Below are 15,092 nucleotides of genomic sequence, written 5' to 3'. Positions count from 1 at the left end.
TTGGTATCATTTCCAAGATATTTATTTTGGTCAGATACAGAAATTAATTCATGTTTAATGCTCTCTAGTAAAAGGGAATCATATGAGGGCAGTGAGAGGAAAAAGTAGTATTGAAAGTGTTACAAAAGAAGCCTGAACATTCCAGTGAGGATCACAAAAAGAATTGAGAGACCAAATATTTAATCAAAATTAATTTAACAAAATCATATTAAGTAAGGATCCTTCCTTAGAACCACTGATGAAATGTTTCAAATGCTTTTTCTATATAAAGAGACGTTTAATCTGATAAAGCAAGTGGCATTTTTATACTCCAGAAAAATTATTTATTCTTAGAAAAGAAGAAATCCTGGACATGTAGCCAGATATGGGAAAAAATATTTAAGGGGGAACATGTTTTGGCAGGAAAGAGAAAGAAAATACTTTTTTTTTTTTTCTGAAGCATTTGGCAAAGCAGAAAGCTTAGAAATATTTCCCAACTTGACCAGTTGCAAAACCACACAGCATGTTTTGCTTTTCTGTCCGGGGAGAAGGAGAAGCCTCGTCTGGGATGGCCTTCTGAGTCCCATCACGTCCCCTCTCCTGACGGGGGTTAGTCACATTAACTCGGCTCTTGTTGGAATGCCTAAGCTGTCATTTGTCCTGCCCCCCTGAATGAGACACTCGGCATTCTGAGAAAGAAGCCAAAGCAGCCAATTTCTCAGAAAATATGAGAATGACCCCCGGAGGTTAACAGCACAATCATTTATACAAAAGTTGCTTCAAACATGGATCACGTGTTCTTCCCGGATCCGCGGATCTGTGTGTGCTGAAAGCCGCTCACAAACAAGCTGCCCTGGCTGGATCAGACGTGCAGGCAGAGGCTGGCGAAGACTGCGTGGGGCGCTCAGAAGTATGCTGCAGCCTCTCCTGCTTAATGCCACAGCCTTTCTCTCTCCATGGTTTTTTGGGTTTTTTTTTTCTGTCCCCTAGGGTGTTGTATTCCCTGAAGCAGTTTCATTGAGATAGATTAAGTGGTGAGCAAAGTAGCTCTTCTGGTCTCGTATCTGGAGTCAACAAAGGGTATTTCTGTCCACTGAGTGGAGAGTGGAAAGGTTGGTTTATTGAAAGGAAACTTCACTGTATTATTCATCTTTTTTCCACGTTACCTCCGAGGTCTATAAGAGGTAGGCAGCAGACAGAACCTGATTGGGGGCAGATTTGGCTTTATCTGTGGCAGAGGCCTTTAATTCCTTCCACGATGTAAAATGTAAATCCTCACAAAGATGCCCGACTTTCTTTCCCTGAGGCTGGGGAGACAACCAGAAGCTCCTCGCCTTCCCACCCAAGAATCAGAACCTTCAGTGTCAAGGGTCTTACAGACCATCTAATCTTTGAGCACACAATGTTTTAACATTATTTGTTTGTTTTAATGATAGAGTTCCCTTCCATCCTCCCTTAAGAAACCCTCATTTCTTTTGAATTGCACCTTACTGTCAGCACGGGTCCCCCTAAACTGTAGGGCCATTCGAGGGGAAGCACAGGTTGTAAAGGAGCAGACGAAGTCTTGGTTCTGATCATGGGAAGGGGAGACCCAGGTGCAGGACAGTCCCTTGGTCCTCCCCCTCCTCCCTCTTCCCGGGCTGGGCAGGTGTCAGCCACAGCCGGGCTGGACAGCTACTGCTCTTCCTGTCCTGCCTCTTTAAGCCCCAGTCCTGAGACCCGAATGCTGTGGAAGTTCTACTTGTAACACAATGCAAAGTCCTAACAGTCATTGGAAAATCAACCTCTCCTTGTATCTCACCCTGAAACACAGTGAAAGAAGCAGCGCTTTGAAAGCCCTTAAATAATTGCTAAAAAGGGAGAAATTGTGGGCAATCTCAATAGCAATGAACACTGACCACTCTTAGCCTGGTTCCTGTCCTTTAGTAAATGAGGGGAGAAGCTCAGATTCGTAGGTGTTGCAAAGAGCAACCCAGGACTCAGACATCCTTACGGTGCTTTACTCAACTTATAACTTGAAGTAAATATGTGAGTGATGGGGGCCAAGGGAGAAATTACAGGACTGCCAGGTAAGCTTGTACTCTCAGGTAAAACGGATCAGGCTTTCTTGTTGGGGAACCCTCCAGTTAACCTCACTGTGGGCTCAATTCCTGATTCCAAGTCACTGCTAAGAGTGGACCACTGTGTGGGAAGACCCATCTCTGAGTGAACGGGTGTTGAGCCGAGTCCTAGAGAACCCTTGGGTTGAGTGGGTTGTGTCAGGGGGGCCCTAGGCTGAAGAAGACACCCGGGAACACCTGGAGATTTGTGGGGGCTGGGGGTCACCCACAGTACAAACCCTGAGCTGTGACTAGGCAGCCTTGGCTCCTTTGCAAAAGGCATTTTGTCTGAAGCCTCATCCTCCGAATTTGTGTTAAAGTACCCAGACAGAGCCGAGCGCTGTGATGACTGAATGTCATTGTCTCCAACCTCTCCTTAAAGCTCACCATACCTCCCTATTCCTCCTGGGTCCCAGGTCTGCTCAGTGACCTCCAGAATACCCAGTTCCTTCATGAACAGACTTCTACATTGACCTTAATGATCCCAGGACACTTGCAGACAAGGGAAGGCTTTTGTAGGGGAGGAATATCCCCTCTATCCTCCCCTCTATCCTCAGTTCTTAGCTAAGACTCCTGTAATATTAACAGAAGACAGATTAACAAGAGAAAAACAAGCAAGTTTATTAACCTGCATGCCTTGTATACACGGAGGTACACAGGGAAAAATGAGAAACTCCCCAGGGTGGCTTAGAATTCAGGCTTAACTGCCATCTTCGCAGGGAAAGGGGAGGAAGATGCGGGTCTCTTAGGAGAAGGTAAATGACTTTTAGGAAGATGAGTGGGCCCTCAGAAGAGTGGGCGGGAGGTGTGATAGTCTGTGATGATGATGTGTGTGGTATGATGTCAATCCTAGTCTCCAAAGACAAGTCCCTCTTCCTTCGTTGATGAAACTCCTGGAGGTGATCCGCGACCATTGAGTTTCTTTTGGAGGTTCTGTCTTTAAGCAGATAAGGGAACTCAGAAAAAAGCCTCTCTCTGCATTTGCTGTTTTTCAAGAGCCCACAGCTCAAAATAATGAACGTATCGAAGCAGCGTAACTTGGGGCAGTGTATTCTGCTGGCCTTCACTTCTAAATGACAAAAGACCTATAGCCTGTAATGGCCTTAGATGCAAAGCATACTTCTCCTTTTAGTTCAGTACAAATCCAGACTCGCACTATTGCACCTGCATGAAAGCTGGTGATTTCTCAGGCTGACACAACTGTTGAGATGGTTCCTGATTGACTCGGTATTCCAAGCTCTCAAGAAGCCGTGATGAGCAAATGCTTTGGGACCATTAGAATGGGCCACTTTTAATGCAGCCATAGCAGAGAACATCCGAGCCCTGTTTGTGTGGGAGACCCAGCTCCCCACCCCCCACCTAGACCTGGGTAACTTGGCACCTGTCCATGGCTCCGCCTTGTGCATTATTGGAAGGATTAATAGAAATGCTTTGGGAAAGAGCTTGAACACAGAACACATTGGCTGCAATAGATACTCTAACTGTGTTGCTGGAAATTCAGCAACATTAGGATTGTATGAAAAATCAAATTCTGAACATTTTCTAAGAAATTTGTTCATTGCAACTGTTAACTTCATCAAGGCACATGCAATCCACAGGATTTTAGTTTTCTGCAGGTAAATCATTTATTTTGATCCATCAGTGATGAAGAGGACAAAACTACACACACACACACACACACACACACAAATATTTTAAAGATACAGTCCAGGAATGGCAATTTAACTAAAGTTTAACACAACAGCAGATGCATTTTTAATGAGGTTTCATCAGATGTTATTTATAAACAAGTAGCTTAAACAAAATGAAGACTTGGAGAGATTTGGGGGGAGGGTTGCATGTGAGTATGTGTGTGTGTGAGAGAGAGAGAAAGAGAGTGTATGTGTCTGTATGTGCAGTTTGCCTTTTTCATTGCTGTCAGAATGGTTCCATTTAGGAAACAAGCTTTCTTCCCAAATTTGCAGATGTCTGCAAATAGTATTCTGCCCAGAAGGGAAAAAATAGCTTACTATGATTCATTTGAAACAAACCTCCTAGAATGTCAAAAGGGAGTATTTATCACTCTGAGAGACTGATTTATCTGCAGAAACAAGTATTGCTTCTCACCTGAAAATCAGGGCCTTCCCTAGAAACAGGTTGACTAGGCAATGCCTCCTGACAAGATAGGAAGACCCCAGAGAAGTTCCCACTGGCCTCCAAGTGGCTTATCACCTCCCATGACCCTCGCTTCCTGGATGGTCTGAAATTCTTGCCCACAGGGTCAATCCTATGTTTCAAAAACACAGACAAACTTGCTTAAGATAGAATTTACTAAGAGGAGAGTGTGTTCAACTTGTTAGCATCTCACAGAGCCTTAAATGGTCAGATACACTACTGTACCCCTTTAAGATTCAGCGAGCAAACCCAGAAAGGTGACTTTCAATTTGTAAAAAGCATCTAGGCAACTTAAATTTTGAATTGTAAGGAAAGGGTTGAGAGCTGGTGAATCAATTGAGGAGAGACCCTTTGAGGAGGGGACACAATGGAGTCTCCTCGCAGGATGAGTTGGCTGTGGGTGGAAGGCAGACAGCAACGCACGTGGCAAGTGAGGGCGGGGGTGGGGGACACTCCAGAGAACTGCCTGGATCCTGCAGGAAGTGGGGTTGCCTCCCTCCTACCCTTTAAACCTCCGACCTCTCCTATCCTGCTCCATGTAGATTTGGAAAAGGCTGGAAGAGCAAAGAGGAGATGGGAATGGTGGATACAAGATATATTGACACTATAGTCTTTGTTATCCCGCATATTTCCGTTCTATTAAAATACTCATCAGTGGTAATGAAGCTTTGTTAGAGAAAGTTTGTTTTAAATAAATGGGGCGAGGAACGTGGAAATGGATCAGCAAAACAGGGCTGCCGAAGTCACACTGCCTGCTTCACCCCCACCTGAGACCACCGTGGGTTAAACAGCCCCGATCGACCCTATTCTATGTTATTATGGCGACTAGCTGCAGTGTATCACAAACTAAAAATAACGACAGGTGGGTTGGCCCAAATATTTCCTTTCATATTGTTTCTCAAGAACAAGGTATCAAACTTGGTCAAGGAAGAAGGGTATACACAATGCAACAATAAAGTTAAGCTTTCCTGAGTTTGATTTCCTTGATATTTTGGTTGCTTTCACGATCACCGAGCTGATCCCACCCACCTATTTATTGTAACGTTTCTTTTCTAGAGCCAGAATAGGACAGACTCATATACCATTCTGATCTGGGTGCATTTCTTCAGAAGGTACGCTGTGCTCATGGGGAACTGCGGCTGCCCGGGCATGGGACTGATAAGGCTGGGAGGAAGGTCTGGCGTGTATTTTAACAAGAAGATTTCCCAGGGAAGTGGGGGGAGGAAAACGATGGGCACCCTTTGAGGCTGCTCCGACCTCTCCTGATATTCATTCCTCTCATGTCCCAGCAGCGTTTCTGCTGAGCGTCTTCAGAGGTGCCCTTGGTTTAAGTTGATTGATGTAAAGGAGGCCAGTGGGGAAATCAGAGGAAGTTGGGGGGTGGGGGGGAGGCCAGTGATGGTTCTGGAATTCTTAACTCTGCCTTATTTCTCAGTAGGATATTGTGCTGGGTAGGGGTGAGGGGGGTGGGGACAAGGAATCTTAGGAATGCTGTGAGGAAACTATAATCAGGCCCCATCCTTGTCATAAAGAGGAAACTAATTGGGCCCTACGCGCTTTGTGTTTGTGCTCAGTCGCTCAGTTGTGTCCGACTTTGCGACCCCGTGGACTATAGCCTGCCAGGCTCCTCTGTCCATGGGATTTTTCAGGCAGAATACTGCCGTTTCCTTCTCCAGTCGGGCCCCATCCTCGTCCTAAATATCTCCCATCTTGCTGCTTCTCAGTTACAGCCACGCCCACATAGTCCTACTTGTTATAGCAGGAGGATGCCTCTTTCTCACTGACACTTTACAGGGCACGGGAATGCCCTGACCACCATGCACGCCCCTGAGGGCAGGACTTCTAAGGCCCTCCAAGCCACCTACCAATGAATTTTCCCCGGCTTTCCACTGGGTGCCGGGGGTGGACAGGGCAGCAAGGTCCACCACTGGATGTCAAGGGGTCAGCAGGGTCACTCTGCCCCTAAAGGCTCTAGACAAGAACACTTTTTGACCTTTTGCTTGCTCCAGGTTGTGGCCAGAAATGCTTGGCATCCCTTGGCCAATGGCAGCATCGCTCCAGTCTCTGCTTTTACTTTCAATGGCCGTGTTCCTTTTTCTTGTGTGTCTGTCTCTCTCTGAATCTCTGTCCTTATAAGGACACCAGCCATTGATGTCTTTAATCCTGTTTGACCACATCCTAATTTGATGACATCTGCAAAGAGCCTATTTCCAGGTGAGGTCACTTGCGTAGGTACCAGGATTAGGACTTCACCATATTGTTTTGGGGACCAAGTTCACCCTAGGATCACCACTTCTGGGCACTGGGTCATGTCCGAGCAAGAAGTATCTTTCAAGTGTGGATCACTGGCTGGTGACCCTTCAGTCCCAGACTCAGCACTCACCCCCCCTCCCACATCTGTGCAACTGACCTGCTCCATGGGGAGCACAGAGGGCCGTGGTCCAGTGTCTCACTGGCAGGGCAGGCCCACCTGGTCCAGGTGATTCCTGAGTGAGGTCAGAGCCCAGAGGACTCATCACCTCACCATTATTCAGGAGCTTTGGTCTGCGTGAACCTTAAGCCCACAACTTAACTTCTTCCTAAATACTAGGATCATCCATGTAATAGATCATTCTTTTTTCACAGTCTTTCTGTCACACTTTGATGCCCTTCCAATCCACACACAACATTGAGATTATCTTACAAGGGAATGAGTTTTCCTAAAACTTCATGGGTCCCCTTGATTGTTCTGAATTTAGAGGGCTGCAGAATGCCCTGGAGATACTTATTCCTATGCAGACCACTTATAAGATCACCCATCTCCATTGAACTTTCCGTTTTCTACTCATATATTACTTCTAAAAGGAAAATTTTTACTTCCTCAATTGTAAATCGGGTTTTAAATGTGCATATTTTTTCAAGAAAGCAGATCAGATATCAGAGCATAGATATCAGGCTGTGGAATTTATTATCCACGATCTACAAATAAGAATCTGTGCAATACTTTTAGTACTTTGTCTGCACACTGATTTAAAAGTATATCTGGGAAGAGAGAGACGGGAGCAGAATGAGAGAGACATTTCCCCTTTCTAAAAGTCACTGCTTAGTCATTGCATTCTGTGTAAAGACAAACAGAATCCTACTGAAAAGGTAAATACCAGGAGGCTTAGTTAGGTATGATTATGCAAGACATTTTATAAATATTTTGATACACAGATACAGGAGAAAGTGATTTGTGAGACGGTAATTTTGCATTATGCTATGTCCAAAGCCAACTGAAATTCCTCATTTGCATTAACCATCCGAGCTGTTTTCCATTTGGAGAAATGTTCTATTCTGAGTTCCAGCTCCTCCCATATTAGGAGGGCAGTATTGGAGAGTCTGTATTTGAATCTGTCCAGATGAAACTGTGTATCCAAGTAAGTTCTATGTATCAGAGATGAAGTAAGAAGTTATTTTATTTTATTTTATTTTACTGCTGCTTCTACTTTTAATTTAGACTTGATCCATCATTACAGTGAGGTCATAATTTCTTCCTTTCTTCTTCCCTCCCTGCCTCAGGGAAGGATTTAAATTAACCAATGGGACTTGGTTTTTAAAACAGCCTTTTAAAGAATATGGATACTTGGACATAAGAAAAAGATACAAAATAATGAGTGGCATGAGTCATTTATCACTTAATAGAAGAGAATAACCTGTTTAGTGATTTTGATAGGAAAGATATCCACTAAGCAGATAACATCAATTAAAAACTGACATTTTAGCCATTAGGATGGAATCTGGGTAGAACACTGCAGCTAAGTCAGGATAAAGCCCCTTCCAGGTTTCAAGATGGTTGATACTTGCTCACCTGTTCCAGCAGGCAGGCAGGTACCTGGGAGCCCAGCTTCAAAAGTGGGACAGCATTTAAAGCCTGGACCTCCTCCAGCCTGTGACTTCTAAGGGCAGGGCCCTGAGCTGAGCTATTATTTGTGGATTCTAGCTGTAAACTGCCTATTGCAACCTGGGCTGCAGCAGTTCACAAGAGGAATCTTTGTCTGTCCTTTCTTGAAGGAACTTAAAAGGGACTCGCTCAAGGACTACTTGTCAGAAATGCTGAGTCATTAGTATTCTATTACAATTCATCACAGACATATGTTGCCTTTATTTGTGAAGGTTCATAAGAGCCAAAATACGACTTGTTAAAGTTTCTTGGCTGTCCTGAAGTGTCCCCCTGAGTGGAAGAAGGCGTGCTTCTCAAAAATGAGAGATGACTTTTATAAAAATTCAACCCATCCGAGGGATGATGAAATGAACATTTGGAGATATTTTTCCCCTGTCCTTAAAAAAATTTCATAGTGACCTTTTTAAAAACCAAAATTGGAATTACACTGTGTTGGTCTGCATCTTCAATTTTACATCATTGTTTTGAGAGTATTTTTCCATTCATGAAATGTTTTTGAAAAATGTAAATTAATTAGTGACATAAGGGGTTACATAATAAATAAATATATCACAGTACAACCCAATGATAAAAACTAAAATTTTCTCTTAATGTTAAAGGAGCCAGAAATTCTGCATTGAATGTTAGATTTTTCTCATTCCCTAAAAAAAATAACATAAGTTATACTGTACATGAAATGTGATGGGTTTTTTTCCCTATAAAGCAGATCATGATAATTCTAAAATTGGGCAGAACCACCTGGAATATGAATCATTAGACTAAGTAAGTAGAAAAAGAGAAAGAGTAATAGGGTGTTTTTCCAGGAAACCAAAGATCTGTATTATTCCTTGTATTTCATGGACTGGAAACTAGGGATCTGGGCAAGCTTTAGATTGGATGATTTTGTAGGATTAACGGACCCTGAGTATTCGTAACCGATGTGCTTGCAGAACTACAGCCATCAGCTGGCCTGAGGTGAGGGGTGTTCTCCTCGAATCAGTTTAACATAAGGACCAGACAGACAGAGACGGCATGAAGCATCTAGTTCTGCTCTTCACTTATTCAGAAACTAGAAGTACACAGGAAATGGCAGAAGAACATCCTGCCTCCAGTCCCTTAGAGGGGAGTCCTCTGAAAGAGTAGAGATTTGCTCAGCCGGCCCAGAGAGAACTGGGTAGAAGTCAATGAAACATCTTAGAGTCTTTTCATTTTTCAGGGATACAGACTTAAAAGCAGCTTCATTGTGAGTATACTTATTTAATGTTGACAGAACTTACAGTTTACCACATGAGAAAACAGGAGAGTAAGAAATAAGTGAATTCTATGAATCAGAGACATGACTTCCCTATAGGAAGATCAGCAATTACCAGTCACAGAATTCTCATCATACGCAGTGCCCTGTGCTCAACACTGTACATATATTATCTAATTGTCACATAATCAGTGGTAAACAGATGTAATTGTTTTTATTCTACAGCTGAGGAAGGAGAGACTGGAGGGCTGACTTCATTCACTCCCCCAGCTACTCCCTCACAGAACATGTATTTGGCTCCTAATGTGTAGCCAGCATGGTCTGAATGAAGGAGATGAGGTTGGGAGCATGGCCGTTACCTCTGCCGCCTCCCCAAGCAGCCAGGGATCTGCATCCATCTGCTGCTGCTAAGTCACTTCAGTCGTGTCCGACTCTGTGAGACCCCATAGATGGCAGCCCACCAGGCTCCCCCGTCTCTGGGATTCTCCAGGCAAGAACACTGGAGTGGGTTGCCATTTCCTTCTCCAATGCATGAAAGTGAAAAGTGAAAGTGAAGTCGCTCAGTCGTGTCCGAGGACTCTTAGCGACTCCATGGACTGCAGCCTACCAGGCACCTCCGTCCATGGGATTTTCCAGGCAAGAGTACTGGAGTGGGTTGCCATTGCCTTCTCCATTGCATTCATCTACCCATCCCCAAACCACGGAACCCAACACTTTAACAGTGCTGTTTAATAGAGAAATCTGTGCAGTCTCCCAGGAGACCAGCAAATAGCACTGCATCTTCAATAATTTTCTTCTTGAGTTGAGAATCACTGTGATTAACTTTGGAATCTGGAATGAAAATAACCAATGAGAGTGTGAATTATTCTGTGATGATGAGTTGAGGCAGGAGATGTTTGGTTAACCAGATTTAGAAATAAAGCCCTCAGGTTTTGCTGCTTTACCAAAAAGAGTCTTATCGATTGCCATGGAAGAGAGAAGAATGCTTACAGTAAAAGAAGCACCACCAATATTTACCTAGAACACGAGGTTCATCACAATGACCAGAATTAGAAAGAATGGCAAAGACAGGACCTTAGCAAGATATTTTCAAGTGATCCCCATTCACAAATACAGTTTTATTTGGCAAGCCAAGGGCTCTTCTCAGCCACAGCAGGTGAAAACATTTGCCTAGGTGACAGATGGTAGAACCAGAGCTTGAAAGCATCCATTTGCAGCCACATTCTTTCCGTACACCATGCAGTGGGCTTTCCTACAGAATGCAGCCACTGCCACTATGATAGATCTTCCGGTCCCCATAAAGGAAGACAGAACCTTATCTGAGTCCTGTTCTTGGATTGGCTGGATAAACCCACAGACCCAAAACTCAAAACACTTTGTTTTTGGAATGAAAATCTTTTTTTGAACATTTAAATAATGTCCAGAAAAGCTATTCTCCTTAGGTTTACTAAAACTCAAACTAATTTGAAAGCATTGACCATATATATTTCAAGTGTTTTTTAATATTGGAACCCTTAGTCAAGGATCATACCACTAGGATGTGTTTAATATTTAAAGCAAATCATATTTCCATGAAAGTTAGTCATCAGAGAAAGCATAAAACCTGTCTGGAGCAGATTTAAGAATGAATGCGTGAGTGTTAAGTCAATTCAGTTGTGTCTGACTCTTTGTGACCCTATTGACTATGTAGCCCGCCAGGCTCGTCTGTCCATGGGATTCTCCAGGCAAGAATCCTGGAGGGTGTTGCCATGCTCTGCTCCAGGGGATCTTCCCAACCCAGGGATCAAACCTGCATATCTTACTTCTCCTGCCTTGGCAGGCAGGTTCTTTACCACTAGCACCACCTGGGAAGCCCAGGAATGAGTATTAACCAGTAATTCAAAACAGTGATTGAGGATTGAGGTGTTTTATTTCTATTTAGTTATTTTTCCTGAACAATCTATTCCCCTTGCTTTATCTTAAAAGGTATAGCAAACTGGTTTTTATCAAAATAAAATAAGCCTAATTATGGGACATTATTTTGGAAATCAAGTTTTATTGTTGCATAACAGTTTAATAACCATGATAAATAAGCATGTGTCCTAATGAACACATTTAGTTAAAGGAGCTTATTGAAATGAAATGAATCTCTTTAGGCTTTTCTTTCTTAATGTAGATATGATCCCATAAAAGGCTTAATTTGGTAATCTGGTAACAAAATCATTAATTTTTCATTAACTTTAAAAAAATAAGAAGTATTGAAATAAACAAGATTTGGTTCATTTAAATGCCCCATACAAGAGCATAATAAAGAGTCAGTTACTGAATTTATTAAACTCCTCCTAACTTCCTCTTGTATGTGAGCATTATTACACTGTCAGTGTAATAATTAACACAACATGTTAACATAACAACATGTTAACACAACAGTTACAACATGTGTTATAATTAACACAACATGTTGACTCTGACACACCTATTCTGTTAGCTGTGACTGTGTAATTGTGACTATTGAAGCTACATGATCACTGGTGCAAACTGAGGAAGTTCCTCAATAAATCTGTCAACTTTTCCGAGGGGAAGAGAATTTGCTCTGATGAAGCTATTTCTATCACATCAGGGTTGACTGAAGTGAATAACTCATTTAGTCACCATGGAGATGATGCCCGGGAGTATGAAGGGAGGAATGTGTGACGTGTGTGCAGGCTTCCAGACGCTGCTGCTTTTGTGTATGCATCTGTTCGGGGATCCAGATCTGTGAGACGCACACTTAATGTCTCACAGAACCATGTGGTTTTGCTTTCCCTTCCCACTTTTGTTGTTTCTCTAGAAGAGCCTCAAGTAAATATAAAACAAGGCAACCCAATACTTCACTCACAGGACCCCATGTTCTTTTCAGAAGTGTGTCTCATATTTAAAGACGTGTGCCCTAATGTGCTAAAAACAGACCTTCCTCCCAGACACAGTTCTACAACTTCTATTTCTGAAAGCCCTGGTCCATCTCCAGGATCCCATACTATATTTATCTTTATATTTGTGTCTTTCTATTTATCTTACAACTGTTTCCAAAATTTTTTAATATGTGAATATGTATACACTTATAGGACAAACAGATAAGAAAAGAACGTCAAAAAAAAAGGGGAGCAATCAATCTCCTTATTTGCTTAACCTACATCTAGTCAAGTAAAATGTGTGTGGGTATATATGTGTATGGGTTTCCCTGGTAGCCCAGTGGCTCAGTGGTAAAGAATCTGCCTGCTAATGCAGGAGATGAGGGTTTGATCCCTGGGTTGAGAAGATTCCCTTAAGTAGGAAATGGCAACCCACTCCAGTATTCTTGCCTGGAAAATTCCATGGGCAGAGAAGCTTGGTGGGCTAGTCCATGGGGCCACAAAGAGTCAGACTGAGCACGCACGCACGCATGCACGCGCGCACACACACACACACACACACACACACGGTTTTTCCAGCAGTCATGTACAAATGTGAGAATTGCACCGTTAAAGAAGGCTGAGCACCAAAGAATTGATGCTTTTGAATTATGGTGTGGAGAAGACTCTTGAGAGTCCCTTGGACTGCAAGATCAAACCAGTCAGTCCTAAAGAAAAGCAACCCTGAATATTCATTGGAAGGACTGATGCTAAAGCTGAAGCTCTAATACTTTGGCCACCTGATGTGAAGAGCTGACTGACTGGAAAAAACCCTGATGCTTGGGAAAGACTGAAGGCAAAAGGAGAAGCAGGAAGCAGAGGATGAGATGGTTAGATAGTATCACCAACTCAAATGGACAAGAGTTTGAGCAAACTCCAGGAGATAGTGGGAGACAGAGGAGCCTGGTGTGCGGTAGTCCATGGGGTCACAAAGAGTCAGACACGACTTAGTGAACAATAACAAAGCTTCTTTGGATGAAGTATCTTTGGGGATAGATGGTTAAAGAATGATCCATGAAGACTTTGGGTATTTTTCTATTTAAAATAAAATTCTACTGATACATTCATTTGATATTCAACCAGTATTAACTGAAAGCCTAATAATTATAAGGCACAACGAAGAACACAAAAGTGAATAAAGCATGGTCCTTGCCCTCAAGAAAACATAAACACAGATAACAGAAAGTAAGACAAGATGAAATGGTACAGACAGGGAATTATATTCACTTAAATGAAAGAGGGCAATTTATGTCATATACACAGCAGGCAACTTTTCGGTGGACCTCCAAGAATGAGTGTGATTTCAAGAGTGATTAGGAGTAATGCCAGTTAAGGAAAGATCATAAAAGGTGGTTCAAAATCGTATTTGCCTCACCACACCAGTCACGCGTTCCTGGGAGACAGGGATGGGTTTTGATGATCTGGGCACCCCTGAGACTCAGAACTATGCCTGACACACGGGAGGTGCCCAGTTAAAACGTGCCGATTAAACTCATATGAAGGTTGAAACATAAAATGTGTATAAAAAGGAGCAGCAGAAAGTCCAGTTTGGCTAAAGAACAGAATATGAGAAGGGAAATAGAACAGAACATCTTGAAGATTAGGATGGGAACATATTGTGCTGGGCTTGATTTGGAATGTATAAATAGATAATGTGAAGTCACTGATCCTTGTCAAAAGATAAACCTTGCAACACTGCACCATCAAACCAAAAGAGAGAGAGACTGAGAGAGGTCAGAGGGAAGACTAGAGATAGGAAATGAAGCAAAAGATTAAAACGATAATTTGTTTGCAAAAATGAAATTAAAATAACAGAAATAATGATCCTGAAATTAATAGCAATAGTTACAAGAACTCTATGAAAACAATAGAAAAAATAATAAACATTAACAATAGCTAATATTTAATGATCAATGCTATACCCAGGCACAAGGTCAGAATGTCTATTAATTTACCTCTTAGGACTCTAACTTCAAAGTTGTAATTCACAGGTTTATAGGTCATTGAGTCTTGAAGGGACTAAGTAACTTCCTCAGAGAAACTCTGCGAGAAACTATGTTAGGATGCCACATTTTGTTTGATCCTCTGGAATAGAATTCTACATGGTAGGTATCATAAACCCACATTTAGAAGCCTTATCAAATGCAGCTTCTCCTTTGAATACAAATGATTAGCTCGAATATTCAGCATCAGTGGTAGTAATTCCAAACCAGAATCTCTGCAGCATGCTGCTTTTTTTTGCAGGATAATTTCCATGCTTTTGTTAACTACTGGATGTGAGCTGGCTGTTTATAGCTGAGGTTTATAGCTGCTGACCCATAGAAAACTGAAGTTCATTGTAAATATTAACAGGAGAAATGCTCAAAAATAGATGTCTAAATCTTTTTAAGGAACTAGTCAAAGATTTACTGTAACTGCTTTAAAACTCTCCATTAAAATATAAACCGGCAACAATCTTATATGTGATTCACCTTTTTAAAAACTTACTAAGCACATAAGATGCACACGGTGCTGAACTAGATGGAATGTGGAATAAAGAGTGATAAAGAAGTTAGCCTTAATCTCATATGTATGATAGTCAGTGAAACAGACAGACACGAAATAGGTAAGCATGCCAGTGTTGCCAGAGGAGTGTGTTTTGAGAACACGCAAAAAGAATCATGACAGTCAGTGCAACAGGCATAGGACCAAGCTGGTTTTAGAGCCTGTTTCTGTGTTGGAGCCTATGAGGAATACACGCATGATTTCAGAGACTATTTTTCACTGTTTATTTGTTGTTGTTTTTGTTGTTTTAGTCA

General features: G+C 42.3%; 1 protein-coding gene across 9 annotated transcripts in view; it reads left to right on the top strand.

Annotated features, from left to right (window-relative positions):
* Window positions 1-15,092, top strand: part of SORBS2 (sorbin and SH3 domain containing 2) — a 173,719-nt gene that overhangs the window by 26,421 nt on the left and 132,206 nt on the right. The window contains exon 2 of one of the 9 annotated variants that reach the window (XM_061134668.1): window positions 5,289-5,344. The exons of the other annotated variants lie outside the window; for them this stretch is intronic. The gene's annotated coding sequence lies outside the window, so the exon portion shown is untranslated. The remainder of the gene's footprint in view (window positions 1-5,288; window positions 5,345-15,092) is intronic. 9 annotated transcript variants of the gene reach the window in all.

Source organism: Dama dama, chromosome 32 (assembly GCF_033118175.1).
Source record: "Dama dama isolate Ldn47 chromosome 32, ASM3311817v1, whole genome shotgun sequence".
Taxonomy (NCBI): domain Eukaryota; kingdom Metazoa; phylum Chordata; class Mammalia; order Artiodactyla; family Cervidae; genus Dama; species Dama dama.
This window is presented reverse-complemented; position numbering and strand designations above follow the sequence as displayed.